This window comes from Chlorocebus sabaeus, chromosome 2 (genome assembly GCF_047675955.1).
Source record: "Chlorocebus sabaeus isolate Y175 chromosome 2, mChlSab1.0.hap1, whole genome shotgun sequence".
In the NCBI taxonomy this organism is placed as follows: domain Eukaryota; kingdom Metazoa; phylum Chordata; class Mammalia; order Primates; family Cercopithecidae; genus Chlorocebus; species Chlorocebus sabaeus.
Genome location: NC_132905.1, coordinates 18,572,245 through 18,594,354, shown reverse-complemented (window position 1 = coordinate 18,594,354; position 22,110 = coordinate 18,572,245). Strand labels below are relative to the sequence as shown.

General features: G+C 39.1%; 1 non-coding gene across 1 annotated transcript; it reads left to right on the top strand.

Annotated features, from left to right (window-relative positions):
• The first annotated feature begins 2,672 nt into the window (after positions 1–2,672).
• Positions 2,673–2,779, top strand: LOC119618737 (U6 spliceosomal RNA). The gene has a single exon (XR_005235097.1). It is a non-coding gene; the product is annotated as a U6 spliceosomal RNA (small nuclear RNA).
• Positions 2,780–22,110: the final 19,331 nt, after the last annotated feature.

Sequence of the window (22,110 nt, the reverse complement as noted above, 5' to 3'; positions counted from 1 at the left end):
TTACATTTTCAAGCTGGTATGTATTCCCTTAAATAGGTTTTTGTTCTTGTCTGCTTCTGTTCTGTATCAATGGAGTCAGTTGGAATGTATTCTTTTGTGCCTGGCTTTGTGTGTTCAACATTATATTCATGAATTTCATCCACATTGTTGTGTGTAGCTGTATTTTGTCAATTTTCATTGCTGTGCCATCTATTGTATGACTACACACATCTCTACTGAGTTGCTTATAGTTTGCAACTGTTAAGAATAAAGCTGCTGTGTATATACCTAGCATGTATGTAACACGTTCTGCACGTATATCCCAGAACTTAAAGTATAATTTTAAAAACTAGGATTTTCTAAATAAAAATGTTATTTATATCAATATGTAATAAGTTTATTATGTTAAATGAGTTCATAAATGTTTTTAAATGTCAAAAAAATTAAAAATTTTATTCATGTAAAAAAAAGAATAATGCTGCTATGGACACTCTGTGTGCATTTGCTGGAGCACGTGGGCAGGTGTTCTTGTAGGTTATACATCCAGGATAGGAAATGATGGGTTGCAGGGTATGCATATCTTCAGCTTCTCAAGCTGATACCAAGGTATTTCCCAAAGAGTTGGAACCAATTCACAGCCTTGCCATTGGTAGTTTAGAGTTCCTATTGTTCCGTATCTATGCTGTATGTAGAATTGTCAGAATCTTTTCGTTTTTACCATCCTGCTATGAGTATAGAAATACATCATTGTGGACTTCATTTAAATTTCTTGACTATTAATGAGGTTGAGCACCTTTTTAGATCTTTATTAACCACCTGCATATCCTCTCTTTGGTTTTCCGTGCAATTGTTTTGCTCATTGTTCTCTGGGGTTGTCTGACTTTTTCTTGCTGATTTCTACTGGAGTCGCCTCTTTCCCCAGCTATATGTATTATAAACATCTTCCAGGATCCAGGGTAATCTTCTAAAACCCTTATTGGTTTGTCTTTTACCTTTTGAATGAATGTCTTTATCACGTGTCCTTCCTACCCCAAAGACAGAATCAGGAATCCTTTTTTTATGTTCCTTTCTTACAATACAATAACTCGCTACTATACAATACAGTAACTCCAATATCTGAAGTCTTTGTGGACCTCTGCTGTTCGTTGTTTTTCTTGATTTTTTCATCTTGTTTTCTTAAGATCTGAGTGATTTTTTTATTGTGAGAGTGTATATTTAAGGGATGTTTATGTATGTAACGATACTTTGTGGAATTCCTTGGATTCCTGTGTTTAAAAGAGCATTCTTCTGAATCAATTTGTCCTCAATTTTTCCCTAACAGCTCACACTATTTTGAATTAAATTCATAGCTTTAGATTTCTTAGACTATGCACCTGTGCCGGTTTTCCTACTCTGCTCTCATGAAAGGAAATGAGGCTGCAGTTACAAATTCTCAGAATAGTCTTTTTTTCCTTTTTTTTTTTTTTTGGAGATGGAGTCTTGCTCTGTCCCCCAGGCTGGAGTGCAGTGGCACTATCTCAGCTCACTGCAACCTCTGTCTCCCAGGTTCAAATGATTCTCCTGCCTCAACCTCCTGAATAGCTGGTATTACAGGCATGCACCACCACGCCTGGCTAATTTTTTTGTATTTTTAGTAGAGACGGGGTTTCACCATGTTGGTCAGGCCAGTCTCGAACTCCTGGCCTCGTGATCCCCCCACATCTGCCTCCCAAAGTGCTGGGATTACAGGCATGAGCCACCGCGCCCAGCCCAGAATAGTCTTTTTTCCCACTTTGTTGAGAGCCAAAGTTAAGACAGGCAAGTTCCTTTACCACAGTCGTGCATGTGTGTGTTTCTGTTTCATCCATTTATTAATGTGTCAGCATTTGGGGGTCCTTATGAGTGAGATTTCTGATCTGACTTTTCACATTGCTTAGGGCTTAGCTCTTTTTTCTTGCCCTTGCCAGGGGCCCACTAAAATTCAAACTACAGATTACCAGGCATTGGCAGATACCCCCAGGGAAGCCTCTAACTAAAGCATTTCCTTATCTTTCTGGAGTGAGACCTTCATGTCATTTTTGGCGTTTAAGAATTCCTCTTTCTTGCCAATGACTCATTGATTTAAAGAGTCATGCATTTCCAGTATTTTGGACAATATTTTGGGGGGGGTGTTTTATTGGGAATAGTTTCTAAGAGTCCTAGTTATGAATTAATTTTTAATTATAAAATTATACACATTGAACACCCAATAAGTGGAACAGTACAAAGAACATATAAAGAAAAGCTAATAATTTCTAAGCCACATCTTTCCATATCTAACCCCTCAATGATAATAGCCGTGGTTGATAGTTAATAACTAATTTTAATAGTCTGTTTTGTACCCTTACCATCTTTCTCTGTGTCCAAACATATACAATCATATATGTACATGGGTTTTGATACTTGGAAAACATAAAATGAAATTATGACGTATACATTCACTACTACTGTACTTTCTTCTTTTCACCTGACTCTTCCTCATGCGTATCCATCCATATAAAAATGTAGGTCGACAATTATCTTAAGTAGATGCCCACACTCTGTTCAACATCTCTACTCTTCTAAATTTCTGCTAGTCTTATGGAAATTACAGAGTTGCTTCATTTGCATATCCCTAACTACTACTGATATTAATCTTCTTTGCTTTTTAAAGTTTTTTAGTTAAAAACATTTATGTGCTCGCTTCGGCAGCACATATACTAAAACTGGAACGACATAGAGAAGATTAGTATGGTCCCTGTGCAAGGATGGCACGCAAATTCATGAAGCGTTCCATATTTTTTTACAAGAAAAAAATCAAACAACCCCACCAAAAAGTGGGCAAAGGATATGAACAGATGCTACTCAAAAGAAGACATTTATGCAGCCAACAGACACATGAAAAAATGCTCATCATCACTCACCATCAGAGAAATGCAAATCAAAACGACAATGAGATACCATCTCACACCAGATAGAATGACGATCATTAAAAAGTTAGGAAACAACGGGTGCTGGAGAGGATGTGGAGAAATAGGAACACTTTTACACTGTTGTGGGGACTGTAAACTAGTTCAACCATTGTGGAAGACAGTGTGGCAATTCCTCAAGGATCTAGAACTAGAAATACCATTTGACCCAGCCATCCCATTACTGGGCACATACCCAAAGGATTATGAATCATGCTGCTAAAAAGACACATGGACACGTATATTTATAGCAGCACTATTCACAATAGCAAAGACTTGGAACCAACCCAAATGTCCATCAATGATAGACTGAATTAAGAAAATGTGGCACATATACACCATGGAATACTATGCAGCCATAAAAAACGATGAGTTCATGTCCTTTGTAGTGTAGGAACGCGGATGAAGCTAGAAACCATCATTCTGAGCAAACTATCGCAAGGATAGAAAACCAAACACCACATGTTCTCACTCATAGGTGGGAATTGAACAATGAGAACACTTGGACACAGGGTGGGGAACATCACACACTGGGGCCCGTCGTGGGGTGGGGGAGAGTGGAGGGATACTATTAGGAGATATACCTAATGGAAATGATGAGTTAACAGGTACAGCACATCAACATGGCACATGTATACGTATGTAACAAATCTGTACATAGTCCACATGTACCATAGACCTTAAAGTATAAAAAAAAAATTTATGAGGCCGGGCATGGTGGCTCATGCCTGTAATCCCAGCACTTTGGGAGGCTGAGGTGGGTGGATCACGAGGTCAGGAGATCAAGACCATCCTGGCTAACATGGTGAAACCCCATCTTTACTAAAAAAACACAAAAAAATTAGCCGGGTGTGGTGGCGGGCGCCTGTAGTCCCAGCTACTTGGGAGGCTGAGGCAGGAGAATGGTGTGAACCCAGGAGACGGAGCTTTCAGTGAACTGAGATGGCACCACTGCACTCCAGCCCGGGTGACAGAGCAAGACTCTGTCTCAAAAAAAAAAAATTATAATTAACAAATACAAATTTTATGTATATTAGTGTGATATTTTCATTTATATATACTCATATTGTGAAATGATTACATCAAGCTAATTAACATCTCCATCACCTCACATACTTATCTTTTGTTTGTGATAAAAACATTTAAAACCTACTTTCAGCAATCTTCAAGTGCTTTTAATTATCGGCCATTTGAATTTCCTCTTTCGTGAATTGCTTGTGCAAATCTTTTTCTATTGAGATGTTTGTCATTTTCTCATCAATTTGTTTATTTGAAAAAATAACTTCTGGCTTGTCGTATGTACTGCAAATATTTCCCTCAGCCTGTAGTTTGACTTTTATTTATTATGTGTTTTGTTCTATAAAAATTTAGAGTTATGTAATCAATAATGCCTACTAATTTTTCTTTATATCTTTTACGTTTCTTGCTTAAGAAGTTCTCTCCAATGCTAAGATTATGAGATTATTCTCCTAATTTTTCTCCTAAGTTACTTATTTTTAAAAATCTAACATATAGGACAGAAATTTCTACTCTTCTGGGAAAATGAACTAGATGGACATTTCCCTATTCCTCTGATGAAGTTCAGCTAAAAATCCTGGACATTAAATACAAAACAAACACAAGAAGACTCTGAAAGGTGGAAAGGGCAAGGCAGACGAGCCAGAAACCTTAGGACCTGAAGAACAGCACGGCAGCTGGATTACTGAGTTTTCTTTTTGCCTCACACATTCAAGACTGGGTGCTAGAGAAGCTGGAAACCCAGAAACACAGAAATAGAGACAATAAAAGCCTCAAAAACAAAACAAAACACAACACAACAAAAAACCAGCCTGCTCACTCTTGCCAAAGGACCGGGAAAGAGGCAGCCTAACAAGACAGAAAACATTCAACAATAACCACTAGTATAGCCAAACACATAGTTCCACCCCCATCAGAGCTGAGAGAGGAGCCTCAACTTCTGCCTTTACCAAGCTGAAATGAGGAGCCCCAGTCTCCCTGCAAAGAGCCCAGACTTTCGTCACCACCAGACAGTAATGATGCTGCCTTCCCCCAGTGCGTGTGCTGTCAGTGGAGCCCATGTGGGGAGCAGGAAGATACTTCTATCCCTCTCTGCTGGAGAGGTATCAGTGGAACTTATTGGGGAGCTAGACCTCCCACCCCAGCCCAGAAGTAATGAGAAGAAACCACTCCCCCAACTCAGTTGTCAACAAAGACTGAATGCGGAACCTGATTTCTGCCCCCATCCGGCAGTAATGAGGTGGTACTCCACTTCCCTGCTGGAAGGGTGACAGAAGAAATCAAGGTTTAAACGAGATCTAGAATCTCATAACATAAAACCCAAAGTTTCCAACTTTCAATTAAAAATTATTTATTATATCAAAAACCAGAAAGATCTCAAAGAAAATGGTGCCAACACTGAGATGACAAAGATGTTATAATTATATGACAAAAATTGTAGAGGTCATCACGAAGAAGCTTGAAGGAGCAATTATAAACAAACATAAAGATGTTAAAACAGAACGTCTCAGCAAAGAAATAGAAGATATAAAGAAGAAACAAATGGACATTTTAGAAAATGTTAAGAGTGTAACAGAAATACAAACTCAATGGATGAGCTTAACAGCCAAATAGAGAGTACAGAGGAATAATCTGAATTTAAAGATAGAACAATGGAAAGTGTTCAATCTGAACAACAGAGAGAAAACAGACTGCAAAAAAACCTTAACAGAACTACAGTGACCAGTGGGATTTATAACACCTGGAATGAATAAGTCTAGAGATATAATGTACAGCAGAATAACTATAGTTTGTACTGTATTGTATCCTAGAAATTTGCTAAAAAAGTAGATCAGGCCGGGCACGGTGGCTCATGCCTGTAATCCCAACACTTTGGGAGGCTGAGGCAGGTAGATCACCTGAGGTCAGGAGTTCAAGACCAGCCTGGCCAATGTGGTGAAACCCTGTCTCTAGTAAAAATACAAAAATTAGCCGGGCGCGATGGCAGGTGCCTGTAATCTCAGCTACTCAGGAAGCTGAGGCAGGAGAATCGCTTGAACCTGGGAGGCAGAGGTTGCAGTGAGCCAAGATCGTACCGCTACACTCCAGCCTCGGTGACAAAGCAAGACTGTCTCAAAAAAAAAAAAAAAAAAAAAAAAAAAGAGTGCATCAGACTAGGCTTGTCCCAGGGGCAAGACTGCCCTGCTCTGTCCAGGTCTAACAGTCAACAAAACTAAAGCCACCTCAAGGAGCATGACAAGCCTTGTGGAATGGGCATCCCTGGCCATGCTCCACTGCAGCCATTCTCATTCCAAACTCTCTGTGCTCCACACAGGTTGAGTCCTGTCCCTGCCACCTCTCGAAACAGCTGTCTGTGTCAGCTCAAATGTCCATGGGGTTCATGGGGTCTCCTGCAGCTAGAATTCCAGGGGTCTGTAGCAAGAGTGGGCCACTCCTTGCCTGTTCAACATACCCCTTCCCCAGGAGCTGCTGGGGTCTAGGAACAAGTCCTGGTGCTTGGCAGCCCCATGCATGGTTTCCAGCTTCCTCTCCATTCAGCCCAGGATCTGCATCCTCCCTCGGTCCACTTTCAATGACTTCCCTCGGAAGATCTGCTCAGAGTGTGCCTGAACATCGGCATGAGATGTTCTTCCTGGATGTGTTTAGTTGGCCATCTTGCCCTGCTAATCTGGAAACTTTTTCTAGCTATCTTATTTTATGATTTCTGACTTAATTCTTAATTACCCTGTGGTCAGTCTGTTTGATTTTTAATCTACTGACATTTGTTGAGACATTTTTTTAAAAAATGTTCCATGTACTTTTGAAAAGAATGTGTATTCTACAGTAATTCTGAGTTCTTTTCTGTAAATGTTGATAGTTACTTTTTTATTTGTGTTGTTCAAATATTTTATATTCTTACTGATTTTTTTTTCTTCTTGTTTTATCAGTTACCAGAAGAAATAAGTTAAAATTGCCTGCTGGTCAATCCTGCTTCAGGTAATGGCAAACCAGTTTACTTTGGGCCAATTATTCCACTAAAGCCAAAATAGATTCACTGGGGAACTCTCAGCCTACACATTTTTAATTAATTTTATTTTAAATTTTTATGGATACATACTAGCTGTACAAAATCTAGTGTTCAGTAGCACAACTATAGTTACAATAATTTGTTGAATATTTCAAAATAACTAGAGAAGTGGATTTAGAATGCTCCTAGCACAAAGAAATGACAAATGCTTGACATAATGGATATTTCTATTACCCTAAATCGATCATTACCTATTGTATGCTTGTATCAAAGTATCACATGTACCCATCCCACACCTTTCAATACCAATCTCCTCCCACTTTGAAGCTTTTCAGAGCCAATTAACTCCAAGCTCTGAAACAAGACAACCAAGTACAAGGGTTCATTGTGTCCCCTAGTACACTTGAGGGTGAACGAGAATGTCCCATCTGCCAGATAGACCCAGAGGTTTTCCCCAACTGTTTCTTTCTTCTAACTGCTTAGCAGGAAATGATTCACTGGGTTTGACCTAAGGTAGCCACTCCCTGGCCTGACACTAAGAACCTGTCCTCCATGGCCCATCTCACTTAGGGCTATTTCTGCCCAGTGCTCCTTTTCCACTCTATTTCCCACTGCGCTGTCTACTGTAAGCACATCTCTAGCCCTTGAAATAGACATATTTCAAGAAATTCAAGTACAGAGAGGTTCAAAAAAGGGGGTCTCTATACCCATTCATCAGTAGTTTGCTAGGTGAACTTGGGTAGATTCAACTACCTGCCTGTGCCTATTTGTTCTCCTTGTGCAATACTTGTGCTCTTCAGGTTTCATGGGTGTAACAATAGAGGCCAAAAAAGAAAAGCTGGCAAGTCAGAATGAGCTAGAATCAGACAGCTTACTACCAAGTTTGTGATCCAAACTTGTCTGTAGCTTCATCTGTTTTTGTCAAGTTGGGGGATACTAGCCTTTCATTTCAACCAAATTCCCTTGCTTCTCCCCCCATTCTATATTTAATCCTGTCAGGGAGGAAAACATACCTTTCACTCTGAGGCATATCAATTTCTCTCCATCCCTCAAGGTAAAAGGAAGCACTCCTTCTTCCAGGAAGCCTGCCCTGATACCACAACCCATAGCAACCCCTCTCTCCATACTTCAAGGAACTGATTATATGTCCCATTGCTCCTTTCTTGTCATGCCCCTCTCTGGCTTCCTGGAAGAAGGAATGCTGGCTTTGTTTGGATCATATGACGTACCCTTTCCTTGGGCTCTAAGCCAAGAGATATAGTTAGTGATACCTCCACTCATGCAAAGTGGCCCTTGCCGCAATCTCAACACATGACAGGCTCTCTTAACCCTCTGAAGGTTGCTTATTCTTTCTAGCAGTATTTGCCTTTGAAAAGATCTCTGTAGATCCCAAATGGTTAAATAAACAATAGTAACAAATGATGCATTGTCTAGGAAGAGACTTTGGGTGGAGAGGCCAACAGCATCTCCTTTCAACTCCAGACCATTAGTGCTGTCATTTTAATGTAAGATTGTATCTCCATGGATTTGTTAGAAGGGGAGATAGCTTGTGGGGACCTACCAGAATCATAGGCCTGAAATAATGTGAGAAAGACTGCACCCAGGTTTGAGAAACTCAGAGGGATAGTGTTTTGTGTAACCATAAGAACATCCCACCTATAAGCTGTTTTCCCCAGGGATGTTAGTCAATGAAACGAAAAATGGTAAGTAGAGTCCAGAAGTCTTAGCTAAGGAGGCCAAGCTTCTAAAGAGTAAGAAGACAGGGAGATCCAAACTAGGAAGTGGGACCTGGGGACTTAGGGAAAAAGTGCAGTGAGAGCAAATAGTTGAGGTAGCAAATTTGTTGTGGGACTACAGAAGGAGAAACAGAGATCATGGATTAATATCACAGCTTATTTGGCAAGAACTTGAGGCTGTTCATGTAATAGCTCAGGGAAGTGAGTTGGCAGGCAGAAGAAACATTGTTCTGAGCCCACTCCCCCACCCACAACTGGGCAAGACAATGGTGGTACAGGAGATCATGCAGGGTTGATGTTTTGGGCCATATATTTATTTGTCGTAAAAGGCGGTTCCATGTATTACGGATGTTTAGCAGCATCCTTGGTCTCTATCCACTAGATGTCAGTAGCACCAACCCCCAAGATGTGACAATTAAAAATGTCTTCAAACATTGCCAGATGTCCCCTAGTGGGCACAATTGCCCTGACTTGGGAACCACTAATTAGATTTACGTACATATTTTCCCTTTCTGTTTTTCTTCATTCCTTCTTTCATTATCTTGTTTATATCTAGGATAATCTTTCATTTGCCTACATAAATCTCTGATATTTCATCTCATTTCTTTTTTTTTTTTTTTTTTTTTTTTTGAGACAGTCTCACTCTGTCACCCAGGCTGGAGTGCAGTGGCGTGATCTTGGCTCACTGCAGCCTCCACCTCCTGGGTTCAAGCAATTCTCCTGCCTCATCCTCCCATGTAGCTGGGACTACAATCATGTGCCACCACACGCAGCTAATCTTTGTATTTTTAGTAGAGATGAGGTTTCACTATGTTAGCCAGGCTTGTCTTGAACTCCTGACCTCAAGTGATACACCCACCTCGGCCTCCCAAAGTGCTGGGATTGCAGGTTTGAGCCACTGTGCCTGGCCTGATATTTCTTTCCATGTCAAAGTGCTTGTGATGAATTTTCTGTCTTTGTCTGAAAATACCTTAGTTCTGGTCTTATTTTTGGAAGATTTTTTTCTTAGGTATAGAATTCTAGGTTAGCATTATTTTCTGTCAGCATGTTAAAGATATCATTCCATTATCTTCTCCCTTTCATTGTTTCCATTGGGAAGACAGCTATCAGTCTTACTGTTATTCTTCAAAGGCATGTCTTTTTTCCTGCTAGATTTTAAGATTTTTCTCTTTGCTTTGGCTTCAAGTAAAATTAAAACAGATATACCTAAATATGGTTTTACTGTGATGTGCCTAGGTGTTCACTGGTCTCAGAGGGCTACTTTAATATGTAGCTTGATGTCTTATATCAGTTTACCAAATTCTCAGCCATTTTCCATTTCTTTGCTCTATTCTGTCTTTCTTCTCCTTCTGGATCTCCAATTACACATATGTTAGTTCTCTCACTATATGCTATCCGTCACATTCACTCTTTTCTATATTTTTTAGTATTATTTTCCTCTCCCTGTTTTAGTCTGGATATGTTCTGCTAACTTACCTTTCGGTTCAATCAACCTCTCTTCAGCTGGGTCCAGTCTTCTCTAAATACCATACACTGATTATTTTATTTTTGTCATTGTACTTTTATTTTTAGAATTTTGATTATTTTCTTTTTTATTATAATGCATCTCTTGAATACAGCACACAGGTGGATTTTGACTCTTTATCCAGCTTGCCACTCTGTGTCTTTTAACTGGGGGCATTTAGCCCATTTACATTTAAAGTTAATATTGTTATGTGTGAATTTGATCCTGACATCATGATGCCTGTTGGTTATTTTGCAAACTTGTTTATGCATTTGCTTCATAGTGTCACTCCACTGTGTATTTCAGTGTGTTTTTCGTAGTGGCTGATATTGGTTTTTCCTTCCATATTTAGTGCTTCCTTCAGAAGTTCTTGCAAGGCAGACCTGGTGGTGACAAATTCCCTCAGCATTTGCTTGTCTGAAAAAGATTTTATTTCTCCTTCACTTAGGAAGCTCAGCTTGGCTGGATATTAAATTCTAGGTTGGAAATTCTTTGCTTTAAGGGTGTTTAAAATTGGCCCCCAATCTCTTCTGGCTTGTAGGGTTTCTGCTGAGATGTCTGCTGTTAGTCTGATGGGCTTCCCTTTATAGGTAACCTGGTCCTTCTCTCTGGTTGCCCTTACCATTTTTGTTTTCATTTTGACGTTGGAGAATTTGATGATTATGTGTCAGGGCTGATCTTCTCATGGAGTATTTTACTGGGGTTCTCTGGATTTCCTGAATTTGAATGTTGGCCTGTCTTGCTAGGTTGGGGAAGTTTTCCTGGATGATATCCTGAAGTGTATTTTCCTACTTGGTTTCATTCTCCCAGTCTCTTTCAGGTACCCCTACCATTTGTAGGTTCAGTTTTTTAACATAGTCCCATAGTTCTTGGAGGTTTTGTTCATTCCTTTTCATTCTTTTTTCTCTAATCTTGTCTGCCTGCCTTATTTCAGCAAGATAGTCTTCAAGCTCTGATATCCTTTCTTCCACTTGGTCTACTCAGCTATTGATACTTGTGTTTGCATTATGAAATTCTCATGTTGTGTTTTTCAGCTCCATCAAATCACTTATGTTCCTCTCTAAAGTTCTTATTCTGATTAACAGCACCTGTGATGTTTTATTATGGTTCTTAGCTTCTTTGCTGTGAGTTAGAACATAATCCTTTAGCTCAGTGAAGTTTGTTATTACCCATCTTCCTAAGCCTACTTCTGTCAATTCATCCATCTCAGTCTCAGCCCAGTTCTGTGCCCTTGCTAGAGACGTGTTGCAACTCTCTGAAGGAGAAGAGGCACTCTGGCTTTTTGAGGTTTCAGTATTTTTGCGTTGATTCTTTCTCATCTTCATGGGTTTATCTACCTTTGATCTTTGAGGCTGCTGACATTTGAATGGAGTTTTTTGTGGTGCCTTTTTCTTGATGCTGTTGTATTCTGTTTGCTTTTCTTTTAGCGGTCAGGCTCCTCTTCTGTAGGACTGCTGCAGTTTGCTTGTTATCCACTCCAGTCCCTATTTGCCTGGGTCCCTCCCATCCCTGGAGTTATCACCAGTGGAGGCTGCAGACCAGCAAAGATGCCAAGCTGCTCCTTCCTCTGAGAGCTCTGTCTTAGAGGGGCACTGGCCTGATGCCAGCTGAAACACTCCTGTATGAGATGTGTGGAGACTTCTGTTAAGAGGTCTCACTTAGGAGGAGTAGGGTCAGAAACCCACTCAAATAAGCAGTATTTCTCCCTTGAAGGGGTGGGTGTGCCACACTGGGGGCAATTGCCCTCATCTGGGCTGCCCTGACTCTCCAGAGCCAGTAGGCAGAAAAAACTAAGATCATTGATTCACAATACCACCGCTGTTCCTCCTCCTAGGAGCTCCTCTCAAGGTTATCCAGTGTCCTATTCATAAACCCCTGGCTGGGGATACTGAGATTCCCACTGGGAGGCCCCACCCAGCACTTTGGGAGGCCAAGGTGGGCAGATCACTTGAGGTCAGGAGTTGAAGACTAACCTGGCTAACATGGCAAAACCCCATCTCTACTAAATATACCAAAATTAGCCAGGTGCAGTGGCATGCACCTGTAATCCCAGCTACTTGGGAGGCTGAGGCATGAGAATTGCTTGAACCTGGGAGGTGGAGATTGCAGTAAGCTGAGAAGATCACACCACTGCACTCCAGACTGGATGACAGAGTGAGACTCTGTCTCAAAAAAAAAGAAAAGAAAATTAACCCTAATGAATAAAATTTTAATTGTGGGGCATTCAGATAATGGAAAATTGTCCTTAGTTGGGGGGGACTTCTGAAAGTCCTTCTCATTTTGTTTCTGTTGACACAAGCAACCTTGCCTTTGCTTGGCATAAAGCCCAGCAGCAGGGTCCAGGCACAGAGATCAGCTCCCTAACTATTCTGTTGATGCAACAGCATCATTGGATGTCTCATATCTGAGATACTGCTGATCTGTTCTCATCTTGGTTTGGGCACAAACCATGCAGATGGGACATTAGTGACGTTCCGATGATGCAGTGTCCCAGGTAGCAAAAGCAGTAAGTTAGGCAGAGGTTGATCCGAGTGAGGGTAGGAACAGGGCATGGAGTGATGCCCTGGATTCTTGGCCTCTGCACTTAGCACAAAGGAAAGAGTGTCTGGAGCAGACTGACAAGGAACAAAATAGTTCCAGGAGACAGGTCCCATGCTGCTGCTTATCTGGGTTGAAACACACCAGCCTAGATTAATGTTTCTTTGAACAACTATTAATAATGGCTGTTACTTGGAACAACTATTAGTTGTTAGTTGTAACTAATAAATCTATTACTTACCCCTACTATACCCATGGGATACACCCCACCTCACCTTCATCTGTCCATTCCAAAAAAACTCCTGTGTTCCCACAGAAGTCAAAACAGATTTTTGCCCCTCTGGGGAATGCTCTTGATAAAATCCACAGAACTGCAGATGGAGGGCTCCTAGATTTTAAGAGACTCTTCAGGGCACTATGTGAAAATAGAAGAGACCCTCTGACTTGAGACAGAGCAAGAACCTATGGGGAAATTACAGACTCCAGAAAAGAATCCAGACCTTTTATATCCATTATAAGAGGAAGCAAAAGGAAAAAAGAAAGTACGGGGATTCACAGTTGAACACCAAGTTCACAGCCCAGTGCTGATGTCAGAACTGGGGGCCAGGGAAGGTACATGATATCAAAGTAGGAAAACAGGATTTCATTCCTTCTCTTCTTCCCTCTGTGTCAGTGTCCAGACAGAGCCTGGGCTGAGTCTATTTTCTCCAGAATAAAAATATATATACACTCAAAAGTGTCCCAATTCCTTCTTCTTTTTTTTTTTTTTTTTTTTTTTAGATGGAGTCTCGTTCTGTTACTCAGGCTGGAATGCAGTGTTGCAATCTCGCCTTACTACAACCTCCGCCTCCCAGGTTCAAGTGATTCCCCTGACTCAGCCTCCCAAGTAGCTGGGATTACAGGCATGCACCACCACGCCTGGCTACTTTTTATATTTTAGTAAAGATGAGGTTTCACCATGTTGGTCAGGCTGGTCTCGAACTCCTGGCCTCAGGTGGTCTGCCCGTCTCAGCCTCCCACGGTGCTGGGATTACAGATGTGAGCCACCGCATCAGGCCCCAATCCTTTCCTATTTCTCAAGGCCATGTTTACGTCTAGCATGCCCCTGGGACCCTACTCTGAACTTCTCACCATCAACTTCCTCTCTATTCCCTCCCCTTAACTCAGAGGTACTGACTGTGAGTCCCCTTATGCTTTGTTATCATGCTCTGCTCTGGACTCGACTTATCTGTATTACAAAACTTAGCTTATAATGCTGAAAGGCACGTAGCTACCTTATCCATCTGTGCATGAATACCTAGTCCCTTTTCCTATAGAGAGGTATCAACCCTGGCACACAGTAGCAATTTTATAACCTCCTGTTGATTACTTACTGGAAGTTATTAAATTTTAAAATGAGCCTATTAGAGGTTATGTGGATCCTGAAAGAGTAAATGACCGCTGGTGGAAATGAAATCAACTAGGCAAGAAGGACAAATCTAATCCTTCTCAAACTGAGGAATAGGTAATAATACCTTTGTGTACTGCTACTTTGAAGGCTATCCTTCTATGAAGGAAATTAAAGACGCTGTTTCACACTTTCCTTGGGAAACACTCTGTGTTCTTCTGCAAAGAGGAGTAGGCAATATGTTTTCAGATTTACAGACAAGCTCCTCCTTCCACCGTCTTCCTCCCATCCTATCCTAACTTATTCACAGAGGTTAAGCAAGCAGTTGGAATTATGGAATCTCCCATCTGGTTTCCTAATGATATTTTTGCCGTCAGTATCAGGCCCATACTCATGTTTCATCCCTACACTGCTCCTAACCAGGTTCAGAACCTCTCTCTAGGGTCTCCTCCTCTGGTAACAAGAGAAAAGAATGGGTTTACCATGTTTGTTTCTCACTAGCATAAGCGGTTATGAGATGCACCTCATTTGCTATAATTGAAGAAAAGACAAGTGTATTTTCACTCTCAGAGTCCAAGGCTGTCCCAAGTGCGACTTTTAATATGTCTTACACTTTCTGGGCTCTGAGAAGGGCAGGATGCTAGTGTTCAAATGACCAAAACAATGACAATTATAAACATCTCTGACATGAGACATTATGTATACACTGATTGTACCTGTGTCCTGGGTTTATGTGCAATGTCCTGCAAATGAATTCACCCTGTAGGAAGATTATTAAAACTACCATGGATATGTTTGAACTGTTGTGAGAATTACCAAAATGTGACACAGAAACATGAAGTGAGTACATGCTATTGGCAAAATGGCACAGGTAGACTTGTTCAATGCATGTTGCCACAAACCTTCAATTTGTTAAAATGCAGTATCTGTGAAGCATAATAAAACAAGGTGCAATAAACGAGGTATGCCTGTATATCCGACTGATTTATGATGCTGTTGAGCTCAACTGTGTCCTTACTAATTTTCTGCCTGCTGGATCCCATTCATAAGAGAGGGATGTTGAAGTCTCCAACTACAGTAATGGATTCATCTATTTCTCCTTGCAGTTCCATCAGTTTCTGCCTCACATATATTTTTTAAATGTATTGAGGCACATTTGACTTTTAAAAATGTATATATTTAAATGTATATATTTTAAATATATATATTTAAGTTACACAATTTGATGATTTAATATACATATACACTGTGGAATAATCAGCACAACCAAGATAATTTTTCTATCACCTCAAATAGTTACCATTTTCTTTCTCCCCTTTTTTCCTTTCTTGGTTTTTTTATTTTTTTTTTGGTGAGAATGCTTAAGATACATTATCTTACCAAATTTCAACTATACAATAAAATATTGTTAATTATAGTCACATTGCTATTCATTAGATCTCAAAAAAAATATTGATTATGCACAACTAAAACTTCGTACCCCTTTGACAACATCTCCCCACTTCTTCCTCCCTCCAGCTCTTGGTTATCACCACTCTACTGTCTATGTCTATGGGTTCGACTGTATTAGATTCCACAAATAAGTGAGATCATGCAACATTTGTCTTTCTGCATCTGGTTTATTTTACTTAGCGCAATGTCCTCCGGGTTCATTCTTGTTGTGTCAGCTGATGGAGCTGTTATTTCTATCTTGGTGAAAGCTGAATAATAGTCTAGTGTGTATGTACGTGGGTGTGTGTTTACCACATTTTTTAAAAATCCATTCATCCATCAATGGACATTTAGTTTGCTTCCACATCTTAGCATTTCTGCATAATGCTTAAATGAACATGGGCATGCAAATATCTCTTCAAGACCCTGTTTTCAGTTCTCATCGATATATATCAAGAAGTAGGACTGCTGAACCACATGGTAGTCTATGTTTAATTTTGTTTGGAATATCCATGTTGTTTTCCAGAGCCACTACACCATTTTCATTCCCACCAGCAGTGCACAGGGTTCCCATTTCCCCATGTCCTTACCAACTTGTTATCTTCTGTTTTGTTTTTGTTTTATGGGAGGTGTGTGTGTATGTGTGTGTGTGTGTGTGTGTTAAATAGTGGTAGTCCTAAGGTATGAGGTGATATCTCATGGTGGTTGTGATTAGCACTTTCCTGATGATTAATAATTTTAAGCATTTTTCCAAATAAATGTTGGCCATTTGTATATCTTCTTTGGAGAAATGTCTGTTTAACCCTTTGCTCATTTTAAAAATTTGATTATTTATTATTGAGGGGTCTGTTATTGAGTTAAAGGAGTTTTAAAGTATATTCTAGATATTAATCTCTTATCCAATATCTGCCTTGCAAATATTTTCTCCAATTTCATAAGTTTTTCAGTTTGACGTCACCCTATTTCTCTATTTCTGCTTTTGTTGCCTGTGTTTTGGTATCATATCTAAAAAATCATTTCCCTTTTCAATGTCATGTTTTTTAATTGTTTTCTTCTGGGAGTTTTATAGATGTTTATAAAAAAATTAACTTCGTTTTGAGTTCATTTTTGTGTATGGTATAAGATAAGGGTCCATACTAACAACATTTATTGAATAAACTACCCTTTCCCCAATGTGTAGTTCTGAAACTCTTATTAAAGATCATTAGACCTTGTATATGAGGGCTTATTTCTGGACTCTATATTTTGTTCTATCAGTCTACATGTCTGTTTTTATGTCAGTGTTATACTGTTTTGATTACTATAACTTTGGAAACATGTTTTGAAATCAAGAAGTGTGATGCCTCTAGCTTTATTCTTCTTTCTCAAGATTGTTGTGGCTATTTGGAGTCTTTTAAGACTTCATATGAACTTTAGAATTTTTTTTGTATTTCTACAATAAATGCCATTTGGATTTTGATAGGGTTTGTATTAAGTTCATATATTATTTTGGGTAGTGTAAATATTTTTAACAATATTAAGTCTACCAATCCTTGAACATAAGATGTCTTTCCGATTGTTTTTGCCTTAATTTCATTCAGCAGTGTTTTGTAGTTTTCAGTGTACAAGTCATTGATTAAGTTTATTCCAAACTATTGTAAATACGATTTAAAACAGATTTACTTGGATTGCTCATTGTTACTATATAAATGCAACTGACTTTTGAGTGTTGATTTTGTTCTATCCAGCAACTTTACTGAATTTACTAGTCTAATAGTTTTCTGATGGAGTCTTTTTATATACAGTTTTCTACATATAAGACCATGTCATCTGCAGAGATAATTTTACTTCTTCTTCTTTTCCAATTCAGATGCATTCTATTTCTTCTTTGTCTAATTACTCTGGATAAGACTTCCAGTACTATGTAGAATAAAAGTGCTGAGTTTGGACATCCTTGCCTTATCCCTGATCTTAGAAAAAAAACCTTTCAGTTTTTCACTACGGCATATGATATTAGTTACGGCTTTTCATGTATGAAATTTATTATGTTGAGGAAATTTCTTTCTATTCTTATTAATATATTGTTGAATGTTTTTATCATGGAAAGGTTATTTAATTTTGTCAAATACTTTTCCTATGTCTATTATGATAGTCATATGATTTTTTTCTTCATTCTATTAATACGATGTATTACATTTATTGACTTGTGTGTATTGAACTATCTTTGCAACCCAGTGATAAATCTCACTTGATCGTGGCATATAATCCTTTTAATGTGCTGTTAAAATCGGTTTACTAGTATTTTGGTAAGGACTTTTATATCAGTACTCACCAGGGATATGGGTTGTAGTCTTCTTTTCTTGTAGTATCTTTGTCTGGTATTGGTATCAGGGTAATGCTGGCCTCATATAATGAATTTGGAAGTTTTCTCTGATTCCATTTTTTTGGAAGAAATTGAGAAGGATTCATATTCATTATTCTTGAAATGTTTGGTAAGATTATTCAGTAAAGCCATCTGGTCCTGAGTTTTTCTTTGTTGAGAATTTTTTTTGTTTGTTGAGAGATTGTATATCTCTAGGAATGTATTCATTTCTTCTAGGTTAGCCAATTTAAATAAAAATTTCTGTGGCACCAGTTGTAATGTCTCCTCTTTCATTTCTCACCTATTTGAATGTTCTCTACTTTTTTCTTTTTCAGTCTGGACAAGGATTTATCCATTTTGTTTATCTTTTCAAAAATCCAATTCTTAGTTTTATTGACTTTATGTTTACTATTTTTCTATTCTCTATTTTGTTTATGTCTGTTCTGATTTTATCATTTTTGCTAACTGTGGGCTTAATTTTTCTTCTTTTTCTAGTTCCTTGAGGTATAAAGTTAGGTTATTGATTTGAGCTCTTTGTACTTTTTAAAATGTAGATGTTTATTACTATGAATTTCCCTCTTGGTACTGCTTTTGCTGCATTCCATAAGTTTTGGTATGCTGTGTTTTCCTTTTCATTTGTCTTAAGGTATTTTCTAATTGTATTTATTATTTCTCCTTGAAGCAATGGTTGTTCAAGAGAATGTTATTTAATTTTCACAGCTTTAAATGTTTTCTGGTTTTGTTTCTGTTGTTGGTTTCTAGTTTCATTCTACTGCGGTCTGAAAAGACACTTGGCATAATTTAAATCTTCTTAAATTTGTCAAAATTTGTTTTCTAATCTAACACGTAATCAGTCTTGGAGAAAAATCTGTATGCTCTTGAGAAGAATATGTATTCTGCTGCTGTTGGGTGGAATGTTCTGTATATGTCTGTTAGGTCCATCTGGTAAACAGTGTTGCTCCAGTTAGCTCTTTCTTTATCGATTATCTGCCTGGAAATCCTATACATTATTGAAAGTGGGCATTGAAGTCTCCTATTACAGGATTGCTATCAATTTCTCCTTTGAAATCTGTCAATATCTGCTTTATATATTTACATATTCATATTTAAGCTAATGTTGAATGCACATGACTTAACAATTGTTTATTCCTATTGAATTGACCCTTTCATCATTGTAGTTATAACCACCTATTTTAAGTTGGTAACTTCAACTGCAAACAAAAACTTTACTTTGACTCCTCTCATAACCACCCACTTTGAGTACCTGTAGTCAGAGTTTGCTTCTTTTTATATTGTGTGTTTATTAACAAGTTTTTATCTTTTACTTTCATATTAAGGTTCAAAGTAATTCATGCATCACTTTTACAGTTTTACATTATTCTGTATTTATGCATTTACCTTTCTCAGTGAGGTTTATGCTTCCTTATGCTTTTGCATTGCTATTCAGTGCTTTTCCATTTAATTTGTTTTTGTTTGTTTGTTTGTTTGTTTTCTGAGACATAGTCTTGCTCTGTTGCCCAGGCTGGAGTGCAGTGGTGCGATCTCAGCTCACTGCAAACTCCGCTTCCTGGGTTCAAGCAATTCTCCTGCCTCAGCCTCCAGAGTAGCTGAGATTACAGGCACACACCATCATACCCAGCTAATTTTTGTATTTTTTTTTTTTAGTACAGATGAGGTTTCACCATGTTAGCCAGGCTGGTCTCAAACTCCTGACCTAAAATAATCCTCCCACCTCAGCCTCCCAAAGTGCTGGGATTATAGGTGTGAGCCACTGTGCCCAACCTTTCATTTCAATTTGAAGAACCCCCTAAAGATTTCTTATAAGGCAGGCTACTGGTGACAAACTCCCTCAGTTTTTGTCTAGGAAATGTTTTATCAGTAGTTTATTTTTAAAAGATAATTTTGCTAGGTATAGTAATCTTAGTTGGCAAGTTTTTTCTCACACTACTTTGATTATGTCATCTCACTCCCTCCTGGCTTGCAAGTTATCTGCTGAGAAATCCGCTGTTAATTGTATGGGGGTTCCCTTATACGTGATGAGTTGCTTTTCTCTTGCTGCTTTCAGAATTCCTTCCTTAACCCAGGCTTTTAACAATTTGATTAAATGTATTTCATTGTAGCCTTCTTTGGATTGATCATATTTGGGAACTTTTGAGCTTCATAAATTCAGATGTTGACTTATGAACATCTGGGAAGTTTTCAGACATTATTATTGTTGTTGTTGTTGTCGTTGTTGTTGTTGTTATTTTGAGGCAGAGTCTCACTCTGTCACCAGGCGGGAGTGCAGTGTCGTGATCTTGGCTCACTGCAACCTCCGCCTCCTGGGTTCAAGTGATTCTCCTGCCTCAGCCTCCCAGGTAGCTGGGACTGCAGGCACGCACCACCACACCTAGCTAATTTTTGTATTTTTAGTAGAGATAGGGTGTCACCATGTTGGTGAGGATGGTCTCGATCTCTTGACCTTGTGATCCACCCACCTTGGCCTCCCAAAGTGCTTGGATTACAGGCGTGAGACACCATGCCCAGCCTCAGACATTGCCACTGTGCCCGGCCTCAGACATTATTTTTTAAAGTAAGCTTTATACTCTTTTATCTCTCTCTCCTTATTCTGGTATTCCCATAATACATATATTGGTCTATTTGATTGTGCCCCATAAAGCCCTTAGTCTTTCTTCACTCTTTTTCATTCTTTTTTTCTGTATTCACCTTTGACTAGCTAAAGAACAAGTCATGATGTGTTCTTTGAATTTGCTGATTCTTCCATCAGTGCTTTCAGCCAGGTGAGATAAAAACCAGTCCCTTAGGCAGCCCTGAAAAAAGTCAGAATATTGGACAGGGTGCCAGTTTCTGTTTCTCTATATTAGGCATACACTGCCCCCAGAGGCAGGCATTTCTGGCTGAGGTAACTCCCATCAACCAAAGACTATTCTCTGGAGAAAGTTCCCGATGTACATTATTAACCACAACACTTGCAGGAGCTCTGAGATGAGTGCACACACCAGTAAAGGGAATTTGGGTAGGTTACTAAGAGGTGTCTTCTATAATGACTCATTGGCATATATACTTTATGCCACTAGACAGAAGCGATGGGTTATAGTCACAGGTGACAGTTTCAGGATTTATAACCACTTCAGTTTTAATAACAAGGATTCTGATGTTCTTTCCCCAAAAATTCTATCTGACATTTATTAACATTAGCCACCCTGACAAGGAAAAGCAATTTGGGCTTCACATCTTCTTCAGTGGCATGGCTGAAAGCTTAGTTGGCTCTCAGTGTATATAATCCACAGCCATTGTGTATATGTCTATGTAGTTGTGCTCTTCGTATGGCTGCATTTTACTGATCCCTTTGATCTCCTTCCACTTATCTGTGACAGTTACTCTTTTGCTAATGTTGGTCAAGCAACTTCTCTCCCTTCCTCCCCTCATGACCCAGGCTTGGCAGATGAATGTATGAAAGAGACGTAAGGTCTAAGTAGGTTATCCAAGAGGATAACTGGTTCTTTTCCTAGCCCTTCATTTGGGGATTCCCTAACCTTTTGTTTGTGTCTACTTTTTGTCAGGAAGGAATAAACTTCTTTACTCTAAAGAGCTCTAAGTCCAATCTCTTTCTCAATATCAGGACAAAGCTCCACTTGTGAAAGATGTTCACCTGAGCCCTTAGATCCTGAACTATTGTCCCTTTTCATTCCACAGAGCTCTAAGGTCCTAACTAACAATCTATTAGGCCCTAGTCCCTTGCCTGGCCTTAGTCATTGCTGTATCATATTCTCTAAAGCTGTATAGCCTTTCCTTGGGCTACAAAGTTGACAGATGTGACATTCTGACCCATCAGTCTAGGTAAGCATATTTGGTCCTCTGCCCCAGGGAGAAACACATGACTGGAAGTATAGTGAGAGCACTGTGATCTCCTCATTCAGGGGAAGTTACATTTTAAAAATGATCAAGAGACTAATGAAAAATGGTGAAAATTTTCACATAATCTGGGGAAACAATATGGGCAAGAAAGTCTTCCTTGCATTACCTGAAATCACAATATGAGTAATATTACTCAGGTAAAATTTCCAGGCAAACAAAACTGACCTGGCAGGAATGAGAGGGGATTAGGTATGACAGAAGGCAGAGTCCATTCTGGAAGCTCATGGTACCAACCTGGAAGGCATAAATGCTTTCTCTAATGACAGCATACATTATCTTCTTACTG